The 22,009-nt window shown below is 35.0% G+C and overlaps 1 protein-coding gene across 9 annotated transcripts in view; it reads right to left on the bottom strand.

Moving 5' to 3' along the window:
- Positions 1–22,009, bottom strand: part of MAPK10 (mitogen-activated protein kinase 10) — a 533,352-nt gene that overhangs the window by 493,052 nt on the left and 18,291 nt on the right. The gene's annotated exons all lie outside the window — the stretch shown is intronic.

The following is a 22,009-nucleotide window of genomic DNA, read 5'->3' as shown; positions in this document are numbered from 1 at the left end:
ATTCCTGGGGTGTCTGGGTGGCTCAGTCCTTAAGCATCTGCCTTTGGCTCAGGTCACGATCACAGCGTTCTGGGATTGAGCCCCACATCGGGCTCCTTGCTCAGCAGAAAGCCTGCTTCTCCCTCTTCCACTTCCGCTGCTTGTGTTCCTTCTCTCGCTGCCTCTCTCTCTGTCAAAATAAATAAATAAAATCTAAAAAAAAAAAAAAAAATCATTCCTGATTTTGAATTTTCATTAAAGATGATTAAGTATCTACTTTGAAAATAGCAAAAATGCATGAGTTTTCTTTTTCCCAAATATTTTTTTGCAACTCTTTGCTGCCATAACAGTTTAGGCCTGAATTTTATTTTCGTAAGTTTAAAGACAGATTTTTATTTCTGCTGAGTTTTGTCATTAGAGGATATCTATAATTAAACGATCATCTTAGTGGATTAAATTGTAATTTAAAAACAAAGAGGAGGAAATAAGAAACACAAAAAAAGGGAGGGTTTAAGATAGAGAGAAAGCAAAGAACACTACTCAGAACCTACTAGTTGGGAAAAAATTCACCCTGGGTCTCTCACATTTCTGCACAACACGAAAGCAGAGGAACTGGATTTTTTTTTTTTTTTTCTTCTGGATTACCTTTTCAAGGATGTCTGTACAAAGAACAACCTTGGAAGATAGAAGGAGTGTATCTCTTTAGAGCAGAGGGCAGGTTTGTTTGCTGCACAGTGTAATTAAGATAATGTTTCCCTCTAGGGCAAAGGTTGGGCAGCTTATCTTGCAGCCCCCTTAAATGATTGGGGTTTCCAAAGCTCAGGGTCCTTCAACTGTGATGCCAACAAGCTGCTTGTGTGGCACTCACCAGGGCCACTGCACATCACCTCCATAAGATTTGCGGGGGCACAAATGACATGAACATGAAGCTCATGCTGCTCATGCTTGCCTGATGAGTAATAAGTCCTTTTATTCTGACCTAGGAGTCTCATGTCTTTTGCCAGCATACACAAAACCATGGCAAGCTAACTTCACAACGTTTGGGGACAAGAATGGCTTTCTGGAAGAGAAAAGCCAAGAGATCATAAGGACTGAATTAAGGCTTATGAGAAAACTCCCCAGGACCCAGTGAGTAGGGAAGTACTTACCCAAACAGTAGACAAAGGCTGATGGGAGGTGGGGGAGGAGCCTCCCACTGTCCCACCTTTTTCTGAATGTTTACAATCTAGGTGGCAAGAGGCAGGATTGAAACAAATTACCTAAATGGTGCTTTAATTGCTACTCACTCTTCTCTGAGAGGGAAAGGGTCAAGGAATCCCCAAAGCTAATAGAACGCTTTGGGTGGTCTGAAAACATCAGAACTTAGTTTTGTAGAGCCATGAGTATCCACAGGATCAAAACGGAAAGCAAACATGCTTTGCTTACTGGCATAGAGCCACTCACTCTCTTCCTACACACTCCCAGATTCCTTCTTCCATCCCTTCCACTCTTACCTCGGAGGCTTTCAAGAGAAAAATAATTGGAGGTGGTGTTGAGGTCTTTCTGTCCCCAGCTTTTGGGGAACCAAAAACTATATGCACACTTCCAAGTATGCTGGGGAACTTAAGGGAAGAGAAGGACTCAGACTTCTATGGCTCTGTTGGACACTGGCATCAAAGTCAACCATTCTACCCAATTCTATGATGAAAGGCAGTGCTCAGGTACAATTTATACGATTTGGTCAGGGTTTGCAGTAGGGATGTAATGCTAATATGACCTTATCTTCTAAGATGTCACCCACTCCTGATTTTCCTTCTACTTCTCTTAGAGCCCCTTAGTTTTCTTCAATGGCTCCTTTGCCCCAGACTACTTCTTCAATTAGAAATTCTTAAAAGAAATAGAGGGCAGGAGAGTGAAGAAATTAGATGTTATAATAGAACTTTGAGGGGAAATATCTGAATTGCCATGATTAGAGATAAGTTGAGATTTTTGTATTTTCAAAAGGAGCCATGGGTTAAAAATGAATGAGGGACACAGTCTTACATGTTTATGTTTTCCATAGTTTCATCCTTAGTGGCCATTCCTTCTGCACTTTTTTTTTTAAGATTTTATTTATTTATTTATTTATTTATTTGAGAGAGAGAGAAATAGCAAGAGAGAGCACAAGCAGGGAGGAGAGGGAGAAGCAGGTTTCCTATGAGCAGGGAGCCCGATGTGGGGCTTAGACCCAGGACGCTGAGTTCATGACCCAAGCCGAAGGCAGACACTTAACCGACTGAGCCACCAAGGCAACCCCCTTCTGCACATTTAGATACATGCTTTCATCTACATTCTAGAACTATTTATATGTTCATAATTCCCAAGTCCATATCTCTAGTTCCAACCTATCTTTAAGTTCCAGTCCAGCTTTTTGCAAATGCTTATCAACTGGCTATCCCACAGGCACTTCAACCTAAAGCAGTAAAAAGACTAAAGTAATCATATCTCTTTAAATATTCCCACCTTTCCCATTATGGTTAATGGAATCAATATCTTCAATTCTCCCAATTGAATCCAAAGAACTTATCCTAAAGTCCCTCCTCTTCCCTAACCATCCATACCCAAATCCTATCCATTTCCATTTAGAAAAATATCCAAAATATGACCTTCTTTCCCATTCCTCTGCCACTAATTCAATTCAGGCTCTTATGATTTCTACCCTAGACTAATGATATTGTGCCCTATCTGGTCTCTCCCCCATCAATCTCTCTTACAATCCATTTTTACACTCCTGCCATAATTATATTCTCACCAAACAAATATGATTACATCCTTCCCTTTGTTTAACAACTTCTCCTGATTTCCCACTAGCTTCCCTGTAAAAGCCAAGCTCTTTTGTCTCAGTACAGTGCCCTTCCTGATGTAACCCCAATACACTGTTCCAATTTCATTTCCTTCCACTCTCCACCACAACCCTAAGCTCCAAACCACAATGAACTTCTCACATATCTTTTCAAAACTCTATGCCTTTGCACATTTTGTTCTCTTTGCCTGAAATGCCCTTTTTTCCCTCTTCTTTATATAGCATTCTGTCTTCAAGACTATCCAGAGCTCACCTCCTTTGTCAAGCAATCCCTGACATTCCTATCAACTACCACAGCAATTTATTTCTCTTTTTTCAATTTATTTCTACATGCGTTTGACTCTTCCACTAGACTGACTTCTATAAGAGTAAACATTATCTTGATGTTTTTGCATTTTTGAGTCCTGGATGTCTAGGCAGAATGTCTTAATATGGCTGAATAAATGCTTATTGGTTTAATACTCAATTTCTTCTGTCAAATCAGGATCCAATGAATGCCTTAGCTTGGAATCAATTTTTGAGCAACCAAATGATGGTATTTAATGAACTTCCCTCTTCTATATTATATAAATTTTAATCTTTGAACCTTTTTTCCTTGACTACATTCACTGGGTTATTTAAATGAACAAAATGAAATATCACATAAGGGAAAAAAACAGGTTTACATTTTGATCATTATTAAAAGCTTTTGAGGTTTTGTAGGGGAAAATACACTAACTATTAACTAAATTAAGGATGAGGAGCACTTTTGAATTATCTTTGTCTCCATTTGGGGTCATAAAAAATCAAGAATGTGACTCTTTGACTACATATAAATGTATTACTAACCATATCATGCCTTATAATATCAGGAACTCCATTTATAAAATAAAAAAGCTTAATCTGAAGATACCAGAAGATTAGCCTGGCTACTAAGATTATATTTCATCTAGAGTATGGATTTCATTGCTTTTGAGACATAGCATTTCATAGTCCACTGCATTTTATCTGGTCACTTTATCAAAATGATCAAGCATTTTCTATGCTGTCTCAGAAACACATAGGTAGGAAATGAGGGGCAAGACACAATTCATGAAGAGGAATGGGAAAGAGCCAAGGCAAAATGTGTTTTTATATTTAATGTCACTTGGTCTGTATCCATAGCTTGAAGAAATTTGAAGAACTCTGAGTTCTTCTATATCAGCTACCCTGGAAAAGTACAAGTTTCCTGAGGACAGAGAGCCTTTTTTCCTATTTATTTATTTATTTATTTATTTATTTATTTATTTATTTATTGAAAAATGTTAAAGCATACAGAAAATTATAGCCTCCACTGAGATACACTAAGTAATTGATCATATAACCATGGGCAATTTCTGGACCCTCTATTCTGTTCATAGATCTATGTATCTATTTTTGTGCCACTACCATACTGTTCTGATTGCTACAGCATTGTAATATATCTTGAAATCTGAGATTGTGATACCTCCAATTTTGTTCTTTCTCAAGATCGCTTTGGTTGTTGTGGTTCCATACAAATTTTAGTATTATTTGTTCTAGTTCTGTAAAAAAATGTTATTGATATTTTGATAGGGATTGCATTGAATTTGTGGGTTACTTTGTGTAGTATAAAGATTTTAACAATATTAATTCTTCCATTCCATGAGCATGGAATATCTTTTCATTTGTTTTCATCATCTTTAGTTTCTTTCATCAGTGTTTTACAGTTTTCAGAGTACAGGTCTTCCACCTCCTTGGTTAATCTTATTCTTAAGTATTTTATTCTTTTGGTGCAACTGTAATGCAATTGCTGTCTTAATCTCTCTTTCTGATACTTCATTATTAGCGTATAGAAATGCAATCAGTTTCTGGGTACCAATTTTGTATCCTGTAACTTTATTGAATTCACTTATTACTTGTAATAGATTTTTGGTGCAGTCTTTAGAGTTTTCTATGTATAGTATCATGTCATCTGCAAATAGTGACAATATAACTTCTTCCTTACCAATCTGGATTCCTTTTATTTCTTTTTCTTTTCTGATTGCTGTGGCTACGACTTCCAGTGTGATTTCTGTGGCTAGGACTTATCTTGTTCCTGATCTTAGAGGAAAAGCTCTTAGCTTCTCACCCTTGAGTATGATGTTAACTATGGGCTTTTCATATATGGCCTTTATTATGTTGATATATGTTCACTCTAAACCCACTTTGTTGAGAGTTTTTATCATGAACAGATGTTGAATTCTGTCAAATATTTTTTCTGCATCTATTGAGATGATTTTATAATCTTAATCTTTCATTTTGTTAATGTGGTGTGTCACATTGATTTATTTGATTTATTTTAACCATCTTTGCATCCCCAGAATAAATCCCACTTGATTGTGGTGAATGATTCTTTTAATGTATTCTTGAATGTAGCTTGCTAATATTTTGTTGAGGATTTGTGCATATGTGTTTGTCAGGAATACTGGTCTGTAGTTTTCTTCTTTTGTTTTTTGGTTTTGGTATCAGGGTAATGCTAGCCTCACAGAATGTATTTGGAAGCTTTCCTTCCTCTTCTATTTTTTGGAATAGTTTGAGGAGAATAGGTATCAACTCTTCTTTAAATATTTGGTAGCATTCAGCTGTGAAATCATCTAGTCCTGGACATTTGTTTGTTGGGAGTTTTTTGATTACCAGTTTAATATTGTTACTAGTAACTGGTCTGTTCAGATTTTTTATCTCTTCCTGATTCAGTTTTGGAAGATTATATGTTTCTAGGAAATTATCCATTTCTTCTGGGTTGTCCAATTTGTTGCCATATAAATTTTCATAGTAGTCTCTTATAATCCTTTGTATTTCCTGGTATTGGCTGTTACTTCTCTCTCATTTCTGATTTCATTTATTTAGGTCCTCTCTCTTTTTCCTTGATGAGTCTGACTAAAGGTTTACCAATTTTGTTTATCTTTTCAAAGAACCAGCTCTTGGGTTCGTCGCTTTTTTCCTATTATTTTTTAAGTCTCCATTTCATGTATTTCTTTTTTTGTTTTGTTTTTTCTTTTTTCTAGAGGGGGAAGGAAAGGGAGGGGAGGGGCAGAGGAAGAAGGACAGAGAGACTCTTAAGCAGATTCCATGCCCAGCACAGAGCCCAATGTGGGGCTTGATCTCACAACCCTGAGATCATGACCTGAGCCAAAATCAAGAGTCAGACACTTAACTGACTGAGCCACTCATGCACCCCTTTTTCATGTATTTCTGCTCTAATATTTATTTCCTTCTATCTACTAACTTTGGGCTTTGTTTTTTCTCTGTTTCTAGTTCCTTTAGGTGTAAGGTTAAATTCTTTATTTGAGATTTTTCTTGTTTCTTGAAGTAGGCCTGTATTGTTATAAATTTCCTTCTTAGAACTGCTTTCACTGCAGAGTATAAAGAGCTTTTATTCGTCCCTCCTCCTCTCTAGGTAAAACATTCTGAATATATCTTTACTGAATTACCTTAAATTAAATGTTTTACTCTTTCTTTACAAAGTTCTAGATGATATTCTAATAAAATATACTCATCTATTATCTCAATATAGTAAAATATAACACATTTGCATAAAAAAGAATAAAAAACTTACTTTAACTCTCATGTGATATTTAGCAGAAATAGAAAGAAATATTTCTGGACAATCTTGGACCAGAGAAACCTGCAAAGTAATTGCTGACTTGGTCACTGCAGATGAAGATAATCTACCTCTGTCAACTAAAAGAGAGTACATAAAACAGACCCTAGGGAAAGGAGAGATATTTTTATTTCAGAAAACAGAACTGTGATTTCAAAAAGAATTAGATGCTGAGCAAAGCAAAAATAGTGTTTATTTATTATGGAGCCCTTTTAAATCTGAAATTAAAAATAATAATAATAACTAAACCAAAAGATAAATTGGAAAATATCTTCTAAAGTCTGAAAATCCTTATTTTTTAAAAATTTAACAATGTGAAAAATGAAAAACATTTTTTCAACATTCTCAAGATAGTCAACTTATAAGATGCCCTTATGATTTCATGCTCAGTCTCTGCTCAGCTGTAACCTCCAGGACTTTTATTTTTCCTGAGTGGGTTGGGCAGTGAAACCAGTAAGATTCGCCCTCTGGGTCAGAGCCATTTTAAATACAGTGCTCTGCCTACTCATCAGACACAAGAAAGCAGTGAATCATTCATCTTCTAACCAAAATTAAGCTGGTTAATTGCATGGCTATCAACCCTGACAGTTAATATTTACATTCAAATTTTTGAGTAAAGGATAAATGAGTTTTTAACAAAAGAAATATGAAGTGTTCCATTAATGAAATTCTAACTGGAGTGCAACCAAATCTTTTTTTTTTTTTTATGGCAATAGTAAATGTTTTAAAGATGTTATTACTTCTTGTTTTCCAGTCTGTCTTTTTCTTGACCACAACCAGTATAGGATATAATAATTCTAAAATAACAACCTCCTAAGTTATGTTATTGTAGAGTAGTTTTACAGCCCGACCCAAAGCAAAATAAACATCAGTAATGAACTGCTCCCATGAATCAACCTAAGGAAAGACTATCACTAAAAACGAGTACATTTTAGAAGCCTAGGAAAGGTAGAACTCTGAGGTATGACAGTTTCATTGCTTACATATGTCATCCAAGAGCTCATCCAACTGAGCAATTATTTAATTAGGAAATAATATCTCAAAAATGTTATTGGCTCTAGTTGTAATCATTTGTAAACTTCTGAGAAACTGATATTATAAAGGGTAAATTTGTTCATTTACTCAGCACTAGCTATTGAAATTTAATGAAATCAAAATGCTGTTTAGTTTCATCCAAAAGCAGGTAACAAATATTTTTTTTTCTTATTATAGAACATAGAGGTGACTGATTCATCACAATGTTTTTTGTTTTCATATTAATTATTTGGCATCCAAGAAAGGGAATATGTCATGGGAGGGGGTAGGATGCTTTAGGAGTCACATTTCTAAAAATGGAATTGTTATTTTCACATGCTCTTGCCATTAGCTCTTAAACTCGGCCTTTTAGAGAAACATATTTCCCTTGACTAAATGTCCTGAGTCAGGTACTATTTAATATCATCTGTATCCTAAACTGAATCATTGTTACCTTGATGCTAAATAGTGGCAAAAACTTTAATGTTTCATTCTTTCACCTACCCCCAAGAAGCTCTTTCAGCCTCAGTCATACTTTAAAAATAAACACCTGATTAGTTTATTGATAACACACAGAGGTAAAACAAAAAATAAATAAATAACATATTTTTAATTCCAAAGGGCTATAATTTCTATTTTTCAAACTAGAATGGTCTTCATTCTTTGATTAGCCTAGATTGAAAATTTAAATATCGAGCACCTCAACAAAACACACTTATGAACCAATTCATAAATTCAAGCCACATAAATTCAGGAAAGTGTATTCTTATTTGAATTCTTATTTCAGAATTTCTCCACCAATAAACGAGTTTTTATAGTCCATCAACTTCAGGGCTAAGGATGAGGCTTTGTACTTATTTGATGTCTTTCATCTTTGGCCTTTAAAACTCTTTATGGGCCTTAATTAATTCTTACCACACCCCTCTGAGACAGGTTGGTATTATTATCCCCTTTTTATAGTTGAGGAAACCAAGACAAAAAGAGATTAGTATGAGATTTGCCCAGTGACATAGACTAAATCAGGGACTCATTCAGTGTAAGCTACGAAACTCCTCACAGATAACCATGCCATTGGCCTCTTCATTTCTCCTTCCTATCAGCACCAATCTTTTAACATCCTCAACAGAAAAGTTTCCCATTTAGCAACATATTTAAGTTGAATTACTTTCTCACTCTGTAAAATTTACATTGCCTCTTTGAAGATTTATTTTATTGCTTTCTCTTTGCTACACAATAGATTTTTGACATTTTGCAACTAAATGTACAACTTCGTACCCTGAAGAAATTACAGTATGCATTACTTACAACTAGATATAAAACTTTCAGAAAATTCCAGGACACAGTATCAGATCTTTTAAGGACATTTTAAAGTCCACGGAGGCCATTAACCTAAAAACCTTTATGATAATATTAATATGATAAAACCTCATACGGTGACTCATGTTGGCTTGTTCAGGCTTGTGCTCTTTGTGAACTGAAGACCTGCTTAAACCCAGTTACAACTAGTTTCTCTGCTATGACACTATGCCTCACATTGACTGTGAAAGTAAATCTGCATATCTATTTAATTCAATGGTAAATGTTTGTTACTGAAATGAGAAAAGAAAACTGACACTTTTTTATCACTTTTTTTTTTGTTATTATCACTCATCACTTATTTTTTTGTTGAGACATCCCCAAAAGTTTCTCTTCTGGCTTAGCCAAATCCAATGGCTTTGTTTTTCTATCCCTCATGTGACTAGAATCTCTTATGAAAAGAGATAATTCCCATCTTTAAAAAAATATTAAAAATCACAGGATTTTTAATTATGGGTGAAATAGGCAAAAGGGATTAAAAGGTAAAACTTCCAGTTATAAAATAGATAAGTCACAGAGATGAATAGTGCAGCATAGGGAACAGAGTCAATAATATTGTAATAACATTATACGGTGGCAGATGGCGACTGCACTTATGATGGGATCACTGAGTAACGCATAGAATTGTTGAATTACCCTGTTGTTCACCTGAAGCTAATATAACATTGTATGTCAACTGTACTTCAATATTTTAAAAAAGTAAATAAAAATCACAGATTTTAAAAACTATATTTAACTTACCATAAATGGTAATGAAATGGAAATGATCATTGGGAGATATATCTGTTATTAGATTTATTCTAAATTTGGTTTGCTTATGCTTTTGGTTTTCTTAAAATGTCTTACTATTAAAAAAAAAAATGTCCTACTGCTGCATTAAATTGTATCAGATCATGCTACCAGCAAATGGTCTCTCTATTCACAATAAAGTCTTTCTTCTTTCCCCAGCTCTATTTTGGATAATTTGTGTGAAATACAATGCAATGATTACCTTTGAGGAAAAAGTAAAGAGAGGAAAGGCAAAAATACACCATTGTAATTTTGAAACTTCTGAAACTATACTATTCAAATATTTTATGCTGTACTGTAACCTTCATTCCCACTCACCTTCCTTAATGTAAAACCATCAGTTTTTATTTTTTTATTTTTTTAAGATTTTATTTATTAATTTGAAACACAGAGAAAGAGAGAGAGAGCATAAGCGAGGAGGAGGAGGAGCAGAAGAAGAGGGACAAGCAGACTTCCCACTGAGCAGGGAGCCCAACAAGGAGCTCAATCCCAGGACATTGAGATCATGACCTGAGCCGAAGGCATACACTTAACCAACTAAGACATCCAGGTGCCCCCAAACTATCAATTTTTAAATTTAGGAATTACTATTCATATGATTTCAGGATTAAACATTTTGTTTAAAAATTCTGGTATACTTAATTAAATCATACTATATATAGTGAACTTTAACTTTAGTATGATTTAATTAAGGTTATCAGAATTTTAAATATATGTACATAATTTATATAATTTAGGGAAAATAGCAAGGCTTTTCACTATGAATGAATAACTTACTCCAAGTCTCAGGGTCAGATTGAGTAAATCTGAATTGCTGGATATTTTAAATATTGTCTAAAGTTCATATAGTGTACCATATAGCTTGGAGAGTATGTATGCCCATATAGCTTGGACATAACAAAATAATCTTTTCTTCTTAAAACAGAAATATACTCCATACTCCTTAAATGAGAGCTTTCAAAATAAGGACACATCCTCTTTCAATACATATTGCAGCTTATAATGGAATTCTTATTCTAAGGTTTGGATAGAATCAGTTACGCTTATTTGCGACACACTTGCAAATATTTATTTTAGGGAGTAGTTGATAAACCTGCCTGTTCTATCTGGTAGCTTAGAACTAGGTCAATTTCGCCAGTTGGAGCTAAACACCATTCATCACCCTTATCTCTCTAACAGCTAATCTGAAGTAGTTAAGTAGTAATATATTGGCATTCCCCTTTTTAACTGATGCAGCAAGCTATAAACTTAGCATTGCAAAACAGAAAGGGGGAAAAAAACCCCAAACTATGCAATAATCCTTACTGAGTAGGAGGTAGAAGGCTTCGTAAACTATTTTCAATTCAAAACAAAGACCTTAAAATCATTTTCATACAGTCAGTGCATTCTTTCCTGCCGGGTACTAGGACATTATGGAATATATTTAATGACCAGTGCAAAGAATAAAACCTTTGGCTCTTATAGAATTCATGTCAGAAATAAAGCAAAGCACATTAAATTCTTCTCACTTAAAAGCCCTGTTCAGTTTCCAGATGACTCTGTCAGTTGCTGGGTATCATGACTTTTTAAGATATGTAAATAATATAATGCATAGTAGTAGTTAATGGTAGTATTTCTAATAATCATTCAGTCATGCCTTAATAAACCAGACTCTCATGTGCTCCAGGCATATTTGAGCTCAGTTTCAAAAGCCCTTTCATTTTTCACTGAGAGCAATTCATAAACCTCCTTTTTTTTTTTTTCCAGAATCAACTATTCATTGTCACTCCTCTTGTTGACTTACGAATGAAAAATTGCTCCAGTATTATTGAGTTCTGCTTTGTATGAAGAACTAGTTGTACTGGAGATAGATAGATAGATAGATAGATAGATAGATAGATAGATAGATAGAGTGAAATATATATATTAATTAAAAGCCTACACAAGGCATATAATGATGTGAAAGCACACAATCTGAACATGGATGAATTAGGTAATAAAGAAGGAAACAAGACACAGACATAATCCTCGCTCTCAGGAAACTGATGATCTAGTTAGAAGAAATAGAAACTGTGTCTTCCTTTGTAATTCATGATGAACCATTCACCGCCCTTCAATCCCAAATGGGCCTTACCATGATGATACCATAAACATAGAAGACAAAATTAAATAGATAATTCAGCACATAAAATCCGGACATTTACTTGTCTGGGTATAAATAACGCCACTATTTTGAATAAGTTCTCTTTTAGATATTCTAATTTTTATCATCCCAGATTGGGCATTTACCAATTCCTGCTTAGATTATTACAATAGTGTCCTCCAAAAAGAGGCTAAAATAATTTAGCCTCTGGTAAATCCTCCCACTTGATCATACCTGGATTGACTATTCATTCTTTCATTTGGATTGTATTCATACAAGATTGTATAATTCTGTTCCAAAAGTTCAAGAACTAATGCTTTTGGAATAAAGTTTTAATTTCTTAGTCTAGCCTCAGCCTCAATGCTTCTAAAATCAGATGCCAGTCTGCTCATCAACTTTATCTGCTGCAAGATCCCCACACATAAGTTAAACTACATGGCAAATCATTCCCTATATATGGCATACACTTTCCCACTCTTCTACCCTGGATTACACTGTTCCCTGTGTTTAGAGTTCTCTCTGTGGAAATCTTACCCATTTAAGGTCAAGTTCATATGCTTCTTTGTCCATAAAGCTTACCCAGAATTCCCCCAGCCGAAACTGATACCTCTCTGTCCGTGTCTCTGTCTCTGTCCCTGTCTGTCTCATCTAAATGCTCTAAGTTCTTTTCTTTGTATCACTCTTATGGCACCAGTCAAATACTACCTTGTATTGTTGTGTTTATTTCTTTCTTCCTTACAAGCATATAAAAACCCCCACATACCTCTTGGCATATGTCATATATATTGAGCAGTTAGTAAATATTTGTGAGGTGTTGAATGACTACAGTGAGAGGAGCCATCAAGTGCAGAGAGGAGGACAAATACATAGTAGAGATAAACATTATGTAAAGTTTTATAGAAATAAAAGAATTGGAACTTAAATTTCATATTAAAAAAAGGAATTTTATTCATAACTGTATCTTGACTTATAGTTTCCTTACAAGAAATTTATAATTTCTCACACAAACATTTCACTCATTTATAAAATATGAAGGAGGTATAAGAAGGTATTGAGGTCAGTGGATGATATCATTCTGAAAATTCCAGGAAAGAGAGGAAATTTAGAATATCTAAAAGAGAACTTATTCAAAATAGTGGCATTATTTATACCCAGACAAGTAAATGTCCGGATTTTATGTGCTGAATTATCTATTTAATTTTGTCTTCTATGTTTATGGTATCATCATGGTAAGGCCCATTTGGGATTGAAGTAACTTTTCTGATTACTTAATACGTGTAACCTACTTCCTTCTGGTTCACGTAGCCTTGAGGTGAATTGTCTCCTGACCACTAAAAAATATTGGATGCATGGTGTTTGAAAAAGAAACACAAGGAGAGAAGAGGAAAGAGACTGCAACTGTCAGAAGTAGTACAGGAGTCGTCTCCCTGCAAAGCAGCTGGTCTCAGAGCCTCTTGCTTGTTTCCCCAGTACAGTTTTTCTTCCCTCCCTTCCTTAAGATTTGGTACTTGATTCAAAAGGAATTCTAGCTGACCACAGAAAGAAGATAACAAACAGTTGTGCAAGGCATTTACTTGCCTATGGATGAAGAAATGCTGAGATACCACCAAATGAATCCCGTTTTCCCACTCCCCGCTCTGCAATGCAGAGAAGTCTGTGTGATCCTTCTCAGATACGGAGCCATGGGGGAGATTCTTTCCCCTCTTCCTCCACGTTTTAAGGAAATGGATGGAACAAGCAAATGTTCTTTAGCTGGATTTAGGCATCAAAGCTCTGAAAAGGGTAAATTTCCGGTAGGGCAAGATAGTCTTGAGGAATTCTTCAAGTGTACAAGGTCAAACTACTCTGGAGAATAACACAATAGAGTATTTGCCTAGGCTTGTGGAACAATCTACATTTATTCAAGCCAGAGATGGTGGGGGAGGTTCAAGGGCCTCCCACACTGGAAAGTGTACTTAATGGTTTGGCATCCTGAGAACTTATCCAGACTAGCAGGAGGAAGTCTAACCCTACAAATGTGCTTCTGTAAGAATTCTCCTTACATTTCCCACTCCCACTTGAGAATATAGCTGCTTGCACATGTGGCAGCCAGATGGCTCCCCAATTTACTCAGCATATGAAAAGGTGGGGACAGAAGAGAAGATGGGTCAGCCTCCTACTGTACACTAACAACACATTAGTCAAATCAAACTCATCTAGGGACAAATTTGTTTTTTAATAGCTCAAAGCAATACACTTTTATTGATGAAATCCAGAGTATATTTTTATTTATTCATTTGGTTTTTTAGAGTATACTTTAAATTACACATATACTCATTTCTTCCTTTGCTAAGAATAAATCCATGTTAAAATGAACTAAAAGTTTAATTCCCAGCATTTTTATTACTTTGTACTGATATCAAAAGACTAGACAGAATACAAAAATCTTAAATATAGATAATATTAAATAAATATTCCCTAACACTCTGGTAGACTACAAAGATGCTCTCAAACACACAAATCTTCTCTAAAAGCTAGTTCTTCAGCTCATCCAGAATATCATAATTGATCAAAAATGGGACACACAGTTGAGGCATTGAAAAATCTTCAAGTTCCTTCTGAATTATTACAGATAAAATTGTATTTAGCTTTTTGTAAACCAACTCTAAGGGAAATAAAGCACAATGAAAAACAAGTAGATGGATGTAGCATTTTTTATGTAGCACACATTTATGTACCAAAAATAATCCAGTAGTCAATGCTTCAGCCTGGGAATAGATAAGATTCAGCTTTTCCACAATGCTTGCTGCCTATCCCATTCCCATCTTCCTGTTTAAATTTCTTTGACAGCTCACCACTTCCTGCATTCAACTTTCAAGTTCCTTTACTTGGCCTTTCTCCTCATATTGCTCTCTACCACTTCAAATGTATCTCCAACTACTTCCTTACATACATAAAACTCCTGCTCAAGATAAACTGGTCTATTTGTTGTTTCCTGAACACATCATTCACATTCTTTCTACCTTCAGGGTTTTGCCCAAACCCTTCCCAAGTGTTTTATCTACTTCTCCTTTACCTTTCTTGAAGATGCAGCTTAAGTGCTACCTCTTTGAGGAAGCCTTCCCAACCATCTCCCTATCAAAGGATCCACACATATTCATATCCTCATGGAACACCCCCTTCCCTGTACTCATCTGGCAAGGATTGTCTGAACAACCATGTGGTCTTTACTTCATATTACATCATTCATTGTTATACTACACATATTTTATTCCCTCTTCCCAAGGTCAAGGATCAGGCCTACTGTCTATTTTTATTCCCAGAAACTAGAACTAAAAAGTACTCAATAAATACTGTTGCTAATAATGTTGATGTGATGCTAATGGACCCATCGGAAACAAAAACTAGGGTGGAACCTCTTAGCAAATTACTGGCTACAAAAAATACAAGTTTATCTCACTGAAAACACCCTGTTCCTTTCCTAAATTTGCCAAATAGATATAAAAGTAACTTATACCATGTTTTCACTGATAATCACCAATTTCCTCATTCCTTTATGGTAATTACATTCATTTTGGTGTACATCTCTTAAGACTGCATTTTAAAATTAACTATACTGCACACTATACATTTAAATATTATTTAAAAGTATGGTGTCTCACATTTGAAAACTCAGTACAGATAATTATTTCTGGGAATTTTTAAAAGTTGTAGTCAAATTTTTAGTGTTTTCCCCCTAGGTGCTAAAGTAATTTCCTTATCTATGCTAGTCCATGCTGGTTTGCTTATACTTCTGAGTTTCCTGATAATTCATAATTCTTGAAATGGACAAGAACATACATATCTGAGAATATGTGCTATAATCTTTTGAAAACTCTCCATAGCTAAGAATCAGAATTCCTTAATTCTAGTCTTGGCTCTACTACTGTGTCACTTTCCTATCATTTAAATGGAATAACAATACCTATCCTTTTCTTATTGCATATTAGATAATAGATATGACATAAGAGATCTGAAAATCCTTACAGGAAAGGTAATTCATAAAGTCAAGGTATTACCCATTAAGATAAGCCTGAGATAACCAAGATTCACATCTCTTCATTGCTTAAAAAAAAAAAAAATGTTTTAAGTTACTAAGCACTTTTAATGTGCTAGGTAGTGTGTTGCCTGGGAACTCGAAGATAAGTAAGATCGAGGACAGGTCTCAGATCTCAAAGTATAGTAAAGACAAGAAGTAAATAAATAGAACAGAGGTCAGGAAAATTCATTGCCTATTTTTGTAAGGCTCATGACCTAAGAATGGTTTTTACATCTAACCATTTGCAATCAATCTGATGAACGGAAACACTAACTTTGAACCACAAGTAAGAGAAATGGTACCCTCTCTGAAAGAATTCCATTCTTCAATAAATACATCAGTTATTACCAAAAAAAACTTATTATCATTTTATTTTTAATTTTGTCAAGAAAAAATCATTAGAATTTACTTTCTCTTGTATTATATAAGTACCTACATAATATTCTTGATTTTGCCTCTTGGTCTGCAAAGTCTAAGATATTTACTAACTATAAACTTTTACAGAAAAAGTGTGCTGAGCCCTGAAGTTTAAGTATATACTTAAACATAAGTATACTATAAAGTGATAAATACAATGATAGAGACTATAACTTGAGAACTGAAGAAATGATGAAACTATTGGGGAGGAGTACCTAAAGCAGCTTTGTGTAATGGTTTCAGGGTAGACTTCTGGGAGTAGTCTTGCACTGGACTGAGTCTGAAAAGCTAAGAAGGAATAAACAAAACAACGGGGATGTAGGCAGAGGGGTCACCAAGGGTGGCTGCTAGGAAAACTTTAGTCTTCCATGGTCAGTTCAGGTCCTCAAATAAGCAGATACCCAGATGGAAATAGGTATTGATTAGCTTCAGTTGTTGATGACTCTTCAATCTGTACTCCTACCATAGACTAGATTCCAATTATAACCAGTTGCCTGATGGTGTTTTTAACCAGCTCTGGAAGAGCTCTGCGAGTGTGGGTAGGAAACACTATTGTGAAGACACCATAATCTCTATTCGTCCTATGGACGTGGGTCCTTGTAGTATGTTTTCTTATTGTTGTAGGCCTGTCCCGCCTTCATTTCATTTTTAAAGTTGCATTGTTTTCTATAAAGAGTAAAATATTTAATTTTTTAAGTGACAGAACTCCATAGAAAATAAATTTTAAAAAGCAATAAAAGTCTTTGCAGTGACATCCAAATTTTAAATATATATTTCCAGTGGCAGATAATGAATAGCACATGTATATGCTTATCCCTCCTTCTTCGTAAAATATTACAAAAATGGTGGCAGGAAAGGAATTTTTTAAAATATAAAACATTGATGAAAAGGAAAACTGGAGAGAAAATAGAAGAGAGAACTGTCAAAAATAAACTGAAAGCTGCAAAGCATCTGATCAAGAAACTAGTAACTGACTTCTTAGCAGACCAGAGGCTGAAAGGTAAGTGCTTGTAACTGGGAAAGTCAAGAAGCAAATGAATTCATTAGGCAAAACTTTGGAAAACCTCAGGAAATGGAGGCACCTAGTACCTCGAAAAAGAGATTGCCAGTGGAGCCGCAAAGAGGAGGCTTAGTAAAAAGTCTGAATAAGAAACAAGCCACTCAATCCCCCAGTTCCTGACAACCACATGAATCAAGGCAACCACCTTCCCTCCACTCAATGCAAGACTGGAGGTTTACTTTCCAAAGATATTAAACCACAGGGACACCTTAAGCAAGATAAGAGTTAGTAAATTAAAGTAAAGTAAAGTAAAGTAAAAATCTATATTAATGCTTTATGTAGCATTCTGGGATATCTGGATGGATATCTCCTGATAATGCTACATTGAAACCCAAGAATTGATTTCTTATAGTAAATTTTTTTAAAGATTTTATTTATTTGAGATAGAGCAAGAACGAGAGAGAGAGACAGAGAACAAGTAGGGGTGAAGGAAGGGCAGAGGGAGAGGGAGAAGCAGATTCCCCACTGAGCAGGGAGCCCAACAGGGGGCTTCAACCCAGGCCCCTACGATCATGACCTGAGCTGAAAGTAGATGCTTAACCCACTGAGCCATCCAGGTGCCCCAGTCATATGGTAAATTATAATTTAAGTGTATAATTAATTTATATAGGTCAGCTATATAATATGCTAGGCCTCTCGTTCAAAAAGCAGGAAAAAAATTGTCACTAAAAATACTAAAATAGAAAGTTTTTTTTCCTTCTTCAGTCTCTCCTTTGACTTGTCATGGTGCTTTTCCTTTTTCTTTTCTTTCTTTTTATTTTTTTTATCATGGTATTTTTCTTATTTGCTATTTAATATTTTTCTAAGGAAAGGAAAATTCAAAATTTAAATTATTAACCCAAATTTCACCATTCATCTTTATATTGGGCAATGCTCTTTTTAAATGCAAATATAAGAGCATTTGATTCATACAAAGAATCACTGAAATTGCACAAATCATATTTTGTAGCTCATACATGCATATGTAATTTGTTCTTACCATAACAGTGGAAACACTACATAAAACTAACTCAATTATCTATTTCAAGTATTAATTAGCACATCTTCTACCATCTCTCTACTTTTGGCTTATTGGCATCAATAATTTCACCATAACTGTTTTACCAATTCTGTGAAGTAATAAGAATAAGAAAAAAATTTGATAGGGTTCCTTGCTCTTTTGTGTTTCTTGGGATGTCATTTCTTTCTTCCTGCATTAGAAATAATTCTGGTTCAGACAGAAAATATGACTGCTAGGGGCTGTCTATCCCCACTTACTCAGTCATAGATATACCTAGCCTACCTTGTACAACACTGAGTCTCACTAAACTCTCAGGCATCATGGGCCCACTGGAATAATGTGTTTATGGGGACTCTTGAGCACTAGATACAAATGGAACAGCAAGTGGTGGCAGACATACTGCATATGTCCAGTATTCCAACAGACTTTAATTACAAAACACAAATTCAAAAAACAAAACAATACAGAACACAAGTTCAAATTCAAAACACAAGTACAAAACAAAGAAAAAATTATTAAGAATTTCAAGATAAAAACAGTAGAACATTAAGTCAAGTGTGGGGCTTTTCTAAGCATGAGGCCTTATTCAGTTGTGCAGGTCTCATCTTCGTGAAGCTGTCAACTTTATAAGAAACTGCCAACTTGTTTTCCAAAGTAGTTGTACCGTATCACATTCCCACCAGTAAAGTTTGAAAGTTCCAGTAATCTGCATCCTTACTGGTAACTAGCAGTGTCAAACTTGCTAAATTTAGCCATTCTGGAATATATATAATGACATCACATTTTAGTTTTTATTTGCATTTCCCTAATGAATTATTATGTTGATTATTCATTAATGAATTATTAATCCATAATTATGAATAATTATGTTCTTATTTGTCAGCTAGATATCTTCTTTATTTTTTTTAATAAGATTTTATTTATTTGACAGAGAGAAAGAGCACAACCAGGAAGAGAAGTAGTAGAGGGAGAGGGAGAAGCAGGCTCCCTGCTAGACAAGAAGCCCAATGTAGGACTCCATCCCAGGACCCTGGGATCATGACCTGAGCCAAAGGCACTTAACCCACAGAAACACCCCAGTGCCCCTGGATATCTTCTTTAATGAAATGTCTGCTTAAATATTTTGCTCATTTTAAAAATTGGGTTGTTTTCTTGAGTTTTGAAAGTTCTTTATATATTCTGGATATAAATTCTTTTTTTTTTTAATATAAATAAATTTATTTGAGAGATAGAGAGCAAGAGAGCCGGGGAGGGGCGGGGGAGTGGGAGAGGAAGAAAGAGAATCTCAAGCAGACGCCCTGCTGACATGGAGCTCCACTAGGGGCTCAATCCCAGGACCCTGAGATCATGACCTGAGCCAAAATCAAGAGTTGGCCACTTAACTGACTGAGCCACCCAGGTGTCCCTGTATATAATTTCTTAATCAGATGCATCTTTAACAAATATTTTCTCCTACTCTGTGGCTTTAATCTGTGGCCTATCTTTTCATTTGCAACAGTCTTTTGAAGAGCACAAGGTCTTAATTTTTTTTTTAAATTATTTTGCTTTGTTTTGCTTTTATTAAATAAATTACCCCCAACTTGAGGCTTGAACTTACAACCCTGAGGTCAAGAGTCCCAAGGTCTACTGACTGAGCTAGCAAGGCACCCCTAAGGTCTTAATTTTGATAACATGTATCAATTTCTTTCTTTCAAAGTTCATTCTTTTTATGTCTTAAGAAAACTTTGCTAACCAAAAGTCACAAACATATTATTCTATGTTTTCTTTTTTTTTAAAGATTTTATTCATTTATTTGAGAGACAGCAAGAGAGAGAGAGAAAGAGAGAGAGAGAGAGAGCGCGAGCATGAGCGGGGGGAGGGGCAGAGGGAAAGGGAGAAGCAGAATCCCCGCTGACTAGGCAGCCCAATGCAGGACTTGATCCCAGCACCTTGGGATCATGACCTGAGCCAAAGGCAGACACTTAACCCACTGAACCACCCAGGTGCCATCTTCTATGTTTTCTTCTAGAAATTTTTAAAGCTTTCTTCTAGAAATTTTTATAGTTTTTGATCTATGATTCATTTCAAGTTAATTTTTTTTTATCTATTGGGAGGTAGGTTTTAGGTTTAATATAAACTTTCACATCAAAATTTTTTGCATATGATATTCAATTGTTCCAGCACCATCTTTTAAAAATCTATCTTTTACACCATTAAGTTACCCTGTCATCTTTGTTGAAGATCATTTGACCATATATTTTGTTTTTCTGTTTCAAAATAATTTTGACTTTGCATTTCCAAATAAACTTTATTTTTTTTTTAAGATTGTATTTATTTATTTGACAGAGAGAGAGACAGCCAGCGAGAGAGGGAACACAAGCAGGTGGAGTGGGAGAGGAAGAAGCAGGATCCCAACAGAGCAGGGAGCCTGATGTGGAGCTCGATCCAAGAACCCTGGAATCACACCTTGAGCCGAAGGCAGACACTTAATGACTGAGCCATCCAGGCACCCCTCCAAATAAACTTTAGAGTAAGTCTGTCCATTTCTACTAAAAAGTTGTTTCAATTTTTATTTGAATGGGTGGATTCTATAGATAAATGTGAGATAACTGACATCTTAAAAAGAGCAATTCTTTCATATCCCTCCAGTTATTAGGTCCTCTTTCATTTCTCTCACCAATGTCTTACAGTTTTCAGTGTATAAATCTTCCATATTTTTCTTAGAATCCATAATATTCATGTTTTGATGCTGTTGTGATATTTTTTAAAGTTCCAATTTCTAATTGTTCATTGCAAAGAAAGATAATTGATTTTTGTATCCTATGACCCAGCCAAATAATTCACTCATTAATTTCAATTTTTTTTTAAATTTCTTGGGATTTGGAGGTAACAATCATGCCATCTGAAAATAATGATTGTTTTATTTCTTAAACGTGAAAGGGTGGACAAGGATCATAGGACATTTGAGAGAAGCTTCTAACATAAAAGACAAGACCAAATAAACAGGGAGGGAAAGGCACTTGGAGGAAACAGTACAATGAGCAAAGACAATATTCAAAAGTATCATTCATATCTTCAGAGAGAGGAAAAGATATTGCTTTCTAGGAAAGATAACATAATACTGTATTTTTAAAAGGATCACTCAAAGAACTTAAAAGAGCTTCTATAACTAAAAATATAAGTCAAAAAAAGAAAGGTAGGAAGGAAGAGAGGAAGGAAGAAAGGAAGGAAAAAAGAAAGAAGACATTAAAAAACTTTCCAGAAAAGACAAAGAGAAGAAAATTAAGGGAGAGTAGAGTGTCAGATAATTTGAGGTTTAGCATGTGATTAATGGTAGCTCCACAAACAGAAAGCAGAGGTATTGGGGGGTGGAAGGGACAAGCAGAGTTATTAATGGAGGTATATTACAAGAAAATTTCCCTGAACTAAAAAGCCTGGATTTTCAGTACCCAGCATAATGATATTAAAAAGATCTATATTATGCTCATCATTGTGAAACTTCAGACCACCATGGACAAAATGGACAAGAATTGCAAACATTCCACTGAGGAGAAACAATTTATATGCAAATATTCAGGAACTGGAATGGTATCAAACTTTTCAACTGCAACCCTGTAAGTTAAGAGACAATGAAACAATACTTTTTAATATTTTGAGGGGAAATAATTTCCAAAATATATAATTATATTTAAAATAAATATATTTTTAGACATTCAAAGGGTCTACTGGAGGGTGTAATTCACTAAATCAAAGGAGAAAATCAGAAAGAGAAAGAACAAGGCATAAGATCCAGAAA

The sequence above is a fragment of the Ursus americanus genome, chromosome 8 (genome assembly GCF_024610735.1).
Source record: "Ursus americanus isolate L20-20 chromosome 8, mUrsAme1.1.p, whole genome shotgun sequence".
Lineage (NCBI taxonomy): Eukaryota > Metazoa > Chordata > Mammalia > Carnivora > Ursidae > Ursus > Ursus americanus.
This window is presented reverse-complemented; position numbering and strand designations above follow the sequence as displayed.